At 40.9% G+C, this 7,324-nt stretch overlaps 1 long non-coding RNA gene across 1 annotated transcript; it reads left to right on the forward strand.

Moving 5' to 3' along the window:
* The first annotated feature begins 794 nt into the window (after positions 1-794).
* LOC118215035 lies at positions 795-2,395 on the forward strand. The gene is made up of 3 exons (XR_004762756.1): positions 795-807; positions 1,766-1,812; positions 2,089-2,395. It is a non-coding gene; the product is annotated as an uncharacterized LOC118215035 (long non-coding RNA).
* The last annotated feature ends 4,929 nt before the right edge of the window (positions 2,396-7,324 follow it).

Below are 7,324 nucleotides of genomic sequence, written 5' to 3' on the forward strand. Positions count from 1 at the left end.
GGAGTGACATGGTAGTGTCTGGGGAGGTTGAAAACCAGTCGAACTGCAGCATTCTGAATGAGTTGCAGGGGTCTGATGGCAGATGCCAGTAGACCAGCCAGAAGAGAGTTGCAGTAGTCCAGGCGGGATAGTACCATTGCTTGTACCAGGAGCTGGGTTGAGTAGGTCGTGAGAAGGGGGTGGATTCTCCGGATGTTGTACAGGAAAAATCTGCACTCCCGGCTTACCGCTGCAATGTTCTTGGAGAGGGACAACCTGCTGTCCATCACCACTCTGAGATTCTTGGCACAGGGTGATGATGTCACTAAGGTGTCCCCTAGGGAAATGGAAAAATTAAGGAGGGGAGAGGTTAGAGCAGGAATGAAGATTAGCTCCATCTTTCCTGGGTTGAGCTTCAGGTGCTGATTGTCCGTCCAGCTCTGGATGTCCTTCAGGCAAGCGGAGATGCGGGCAGGGACCTGTGTGTCCGATGGGGAGAAGGAGAGAAAGAGTTGTGTGTCGTCGGCATAACAGTGATATTTAATATTCAATGGTTTTATTATTCTATATTGAGCTGTAGATGGTTTTTAACACACTGCTATGTGTTTGACACACAGCCTTGTTAGTTTATATTAATGTAAGGTGTGTGTGTCTTTCTCTCTGCAGGCTGTCAGGCTGTAGAGTCACACAGAGAGGCTGTGATTCTCTGGCTTCAGCTCTGTGTTCAAACCCCTCACACCTGAGAGAGCTGGATCTGAGATACAATCACCCAGGAGACTCAGGAGTGAGAGCACTGTCTGCTGCTAAACTGGACACACTCACACTGCTGTAAGTACAGAGAGTTTCCACACTGCACCTCACGCACACACACACACACACACACACACTCACACTGTTGTAAGTACAGTTTCCTTACTCCACCACACAAGCACACATGCACACAAACACACACACTGTTACAATTGAATGTTTTAATGATAAGGGAAATTAGTGGGGTATGTGTAACAGAAATGTACTGCAGACTGACCAGTAACTCAAGTACCTATCTGCCTATGCAAATCTAACTGAAAGCTGGCAAGTCTTTGAAGGGTACTGGGCACGGGGCAGCTTTGAACGCTGAGCTTCAGACAGTTAGCCGATCGTCTGGAACCTGAAGTCTAAATAGCTTACCCCAAACGGAATGTACAATATCCACCCAGAGTACCTTCAGAAATAATAAAGGAAAAATAACAAAGTAGTATCCTGATGGAAGGATTTGTAGTCCAGCTGGGAACACACAAACTAACCTGAGTAGCTACATGGTGATCGGAGGAGAAAAGGAGTCGAGGTCGAGAATGAGTAAATCGTCAAACATGAGCAGCAAACAAAGCAGAGGGGCTAGGCGAGAATCGGAGTCGGATACGAGAGTGAATGGTCAAACACACAAAAATCACAGGGAAAACAAACTAGAAAGGCTGAGGCAAAATCGGTGTTGAAGGGAATGAATCAGTGGTCATACATGAGATCTAATCAGCAAACTACTAGAAGGGCTAGAAATCGGAATCAAACAAAATAGGGTCAAATACACTCAAATGAAGCAATCACTATACACAACACACCCAGCACAAGTTCAAAGAGCTAGTCTCCATTGGCAGCTTTTTCTAACAGAGTAACCGGAGCCGCAAACTACCAATCAGATGACGAACTGGAAGGACGAAACACACGCGACTAAGACCAATGTAAACAAACTTACAATGGGGATCATAGCACACACACTCACACTCACTCTGTTCTGCTGTTCCTTCAGTGTGGACCATGGAGGACAGAACAGGACCAAACCAGGACCCAGGAAATGTGAGTCCATATCAACACAAAACACTTTCCATAGATACACTTTCTTGTGTATGTGTGTGTGTAAGAACAGGAACAAACCAGCACCCAGGAAATGTGAGTCTGTATCAACACAGGACACTTTACATAGATACACACTTTACTGTGTGTGTGTGTGTAAGAAAGAATCTCACATACACAAACTCTCAGGTACTATCACAGCTCTCTCTCTCTGTCTCACATATAATGAGGTGAATATTAATAATGATAATTGATCTCATTAATGTCCCTGGTGTGCAGACGGCTGTCAGCTCACACTGGATCCAGACACTGCGAACAGATACCTGTCTCTGTCTGAGGGGAACAGGAAGGCGACATACGCATGGGAGATAGGGGAGCAGCCATTTCCTGATCATCCGGAGAGATTTGCATACGAGCCACAGGTTTTATGCAGAGACAGTGTGTGTGAGCGCTGTTACTGGGAGGCTGAGTTGAGTGAGTGGGGAAAAGTTTCAGTAGCAGTGACATACAAAGGAATCAGCAGGAAAGGACGGGATTCTGACTGTATGTTTGGATGGAATAAAAACTCCTGGAGTCTTGAGTGCAATAAACGCAGTTACTCTGTCTGGCACAATAAAAACCAAACACTCATACCTGCCCCCCCCTCCCCCTATCGCAGAGCAGGAGTGGGTGATGATGGTGCTGGTAAAAATGTGTGTCTGTACAGGGTAGGAGCGTGTTTGGACTGTCCGACCGGCACTCTGTCCTTCTACAGCATCTCTGACTCTGACACACTGACCCTCCTGCACAGATTCCGCACACATTTCACTCAACACACATTCCTCTGTGCTGGATTCAGAGTGTGTGGCTCTTCAGTGTCCCTCTGCCATGTGGAGTAGAAAAACACACACACACTCTGTCATATTCACACACACACGCACACACACGCACACACACCTACACACACATGCACACACACACACACACTCTCATATTCACCCACATACACGCACATGCACACACACCTACACACACACTCTCATATTCACCCACATACACACACATGCACACACACCTACACACACACGCACCTACACACACATGCACACACACACACACACACACACACACACGCACACAGTCTCTCATATTCACACACACACACATGCACACACACACACACACACTCTCTCACATACACACACACACACTCTCATATTCACCCACACACACACACACACACGCACACACATGCACACACACACACACTCTCTCATATTCACCCACATACACACACATGCACACACACCTACACACACACGCACCTACACACACATGCACACACTCTCTCATATTCACACACACACACACATGCACACACACACACACACTCTCTCACATTCACACACACACACACACACACACACACTCTCTCTCTCTCATTCATCCACACACACACACACACGCACACACATGCACACACACACACACACACTCTCTCATATTCACCCACACATGCACACACACACGCACTCTCTCTCAAAATCAAGTGGTAATGACATTCTGTGAATATTATTTTATGTATCAAAATACTGGACAATGTACAAGCTGATTAAAAAATGTTCACCAGTAAGATACATTAGATATGTTAGACTTGCAATTGCTCAATTATGTTGGTGTGAATTAATACATATACATAGATATTAGTAATGATTAATACTTGTTTCACGCAAATGATAATTATTTCTACATTTTTGTGTTATGTTGATTTTATGTTTGATACATATTACATTTATTATGGCAAAAAGAGAGATTGTTGTAAAATATTGCATTAATAATCAAACTCTGTTTATAAAGGCAGCCAGTCCAGAATTTGTACCAGTACTGTTGCTGTCAAAGATTGTTGAGTTTAGTGTCATTCTTCTCATTACAGATGGGTGTAAGAAAAAGAGTGAAATACAGGCGCACAACGCAGTATAAGAACTGCAGTAACCAATTTTTTTTTTAAATACAGCAGTTAAAATTATAAAAATAGAAAAAAGACAATGAACAATAAATTAAAAGTATGCATTTTTCCAGCTTCTAGGATTTATATCAAAATCAAATTAGACAGCATATGATCCATGAATACTGTTGATTGGCTTTTGAATAGATTGTAAAACATGCTCGCATTGCATGGTAAATTAGCAATCCGCTGGACGATGGCCTGCGTCATACTCCATAGACATGGTCTGGGCAGGCGGGTGGCGAATGGCACAAACGTCAGGCTGAAATTGACTGAAATGGACTGAAATGGACTGAAATTGACTGAAATTGACCGGCACACCCCCGACAGCCGCTCCCCTCCCACTTCGGTGCACGGCAAGTCCCGAAATTACCAAACTGCTCAGGCACGTCAAAATACCATTCCGTCAGTACGATGGCTCGCAGCATGCCATGCGCCAGCCTGAAAACAGAGCCCACTGTCTCACACACCCACAAACACACACTCTCATATTCACCCACACGTACTGTACACACACAGCAGTGCACTCACACATGCACATACAAAATTATAATATATTATAAGGTATATTTTAAACTATATAGTGAATATTCAAGATGTATTTATGTACTTTTAATTATTAAAACATGAAAATAATAATAAGAGTGTCATGTTGACGGCAGGGTAAAATGCTATTGAAGTAATACTTCAGTTTCCTGTATCTGCATGTTTGTATAAAAAAAGCCAGTGTCAAACTCCTCCAGTTAATTTTACTAGTTTTTACAGCTGCTTTTACAGCTGCTTTCAGAGTTGCAATGTGAAATTTTCTATGGGAAAATACAGCTGATAGGGAGAATGCAGTATGATCACTGCAGTGTCATTTCTTTTCATTATTATAAACAATAGGTTGAGTTCCCTTATTTATTGTGTCATAATTGCTTTGTTTGATCCTGTTGCTGTTTTAAAAAAAAAATATCTTCAGCGATTAAACCTGAATTCTACAAATATAAAATGATTTGCTGTTCTGATTTATTATTGTGTGATGTATTGAACTCCTGTGACACAATAGTACTTATTTCATATTCCATATGGGATTATGTTTATCTTCACGGCTGAAGCAGTGACATTCATCTACATTAGTGCAAATTAAATCCATTATAAGAAACACAAGTTATGCGTGTGAGTAGCTGCTTCTGTTACTGTAGTTTAACCACAATTCAGTACATTTTGTCACTGCTTTTCTATTGAGCTGGTATGTTTATGTTACCTCTCACAGAAATGGTTTTCCTGTAGGTTTGAACCTGGATCTGCTGCACATCAGTTGAATGGATTAGACCACTAGCCAAAATCAGGGTCACAAATTGCTCTACCAACATACAAAGTGCAAAACTCTAAATCATACACTAAGTTTTCTAATACAGTCACCTCATGTACAATGTTCCAATGCTTATTGCTCGACATGTTGATTATTAAATAAAGTCAGCATGTTTGCAAACCTGTCTCATCACTTCAAACAACATTGCCCAGGTGAGTCGCATTATAACACGATTGGTAATCCCTTCAGCACTGAATAAAAGGCTGTTAGAAAGCCTGTATGGCAGTTTCTGACAACCTGGAGCAATGAGCAGTTGGCATTGATGGACGGGTTGTGGCTGAGGTTGTGATCAAGCAGGTACTGTAGCAAAAATACTACTGTGTCTAATTAAATTGGAGCCACGGTGATTGACCATGTCATAAATCCAGGCATAACAATGGGAGAAGCTGGAAGGATTGTACAGCCAAACTTAAAAAGGTCAACAGTGGCCTCTAATAAGAGTTTTTGGTCTGAACAGAGATAAGTCGATAATTTACTGCAAAACATATTTTAATGACATTACGGCAATGTCATGTCATAGGGGGCGACATAGCTCAGGAGGTAAGACCGATTGGCTGGCAGTCGGAGGGTTGCCGGTTCAAACCCTGCCCTGGGCGTGTCGAAGTGTCCTTGAGCAAGACCCCTAACTGCTCTGGCGAATGAGAGGCATCAATTGTGAAGCGCTATATAAATGCAGTCCATTTACCATTCATGTTGGTGTAATTTTATATCATTACAGTATTACAGTGAGATGTTACAGTAGTGATATGAATATGATGCACCTAAGTAGCAGTGTTTTTGCATATAGAGTACATACTGCAAATAATGGGTCCTAGTAATCCTCATGTGTCTTTATTGCAGAGAATGACAGTGATCAATGCTGAAGCTCATGTCAAAACAGTGAGGATTGAGTAAACTTTTTAAGTTCTGAATCCAGCAGTTTTAACCAGATAACACCCTCATTTTAACTTCCAGAACTCTGAATACTGAGTGTAGTCAAAAATGTATCAAAAGTAAAAACTTCTTACTTATTTTCCATGTAACAAAACCAAATCATACTATGTTGGTTTCTCCTTGAACTGGAACTGGTTCTAAAAATGTATATTTCAACTATTGGGTCTCAACAATCATTATCCATATATAACTTAAGATTTTCAATCAAGGATTTTGATTAACTGTTACAGATCACATTCAAAAAAGGATGTTTTTAGCATTCCTTCGCCACCTGGGTTTCTGAGTCCATAGTTTGGATGTCCTGTGTCTCTTCTGGAGGGGGGTAAAGTCATAAAACTTTCTAAGGAGAGGAAACTCTTCAGAACACCCCTGGTTTATTTACATTTAAACTAGCTCCAGCGTGGCCCTAATGCCCCAAATACATTCCTTTCCCTGTCTGTGAGGGTAAGGAAGACAGACACCTGCTTATGGTCACAGAGCTGGTTATATTGCCTGCTCAAATTATATTGTCTGTTTCTCAAAGGCAGCAATCTAGAAACTAGATATCCCACACACCAATTTTATAGACACACGGTCTTGCTTTTTGTGTCTTTCTTGTATTATGATAGACTCCATTGCATGTATTTAACCTTGTGCACAGTTGTCTGGAGAGGGTTTATGACATAAGAAATTGCTATCATAATAAGCAAAATATTTTCTGATAATCTACTTGCTTTTGGCTATGAAATGGTATTCATCACTAGCTTAAAGCCAAAACATTTCAGTTCGATGTCAGTTTGACGTTGTCCAACATGGTTTTTTACAGTACCTAACATACAACGCAGGGTTGTAGCACAATAATTCCTTGAACATCAAGGTTTATATGACAATCTTTGAATTGGGAAAACTGTTTTATCAAAGAACACAACTATGGTCTGTGCAGTTCAAGAACAAAAAGGTTTCAAATTTATTTTTCAAATTTTATTTATAGAGCACATTTCATACAAGTGGTGCAGCTCAATGTGCTGTACATAAAAATAAGAAAGAAGTAATTGGTGTTACAGTGGAAAAAATAGAAAACAATACAAATAGAGATACCAAAAACATTATACTGAGAGAGCTAAATAAAACAAAATAAAATAAATAAAATTAAATTTAAAAATGTAAAATTCAAAATGTTAAATTTTAAATTTTAAAAGTTTAAAAATCGGGGGCATATAAGAGCATTCTATGTGAAGGCCATGCTAAAGAGGTATGTTTTTAAA

This window comes from Anguilla anguilla, chromosome 16, assembly GCF_013347855.1.
Source record: "Anguilla anguilla isolate fAngAng1 chromosome 16, fAngAng1.pri, whole genome shotgun sequence".
Lineage (NCBI taxonomy): Eukaryota > Metazoa > Chordata > Actinopteri > Anguilliformes > Anguillidae > Anguilla > Anguilla anguilla.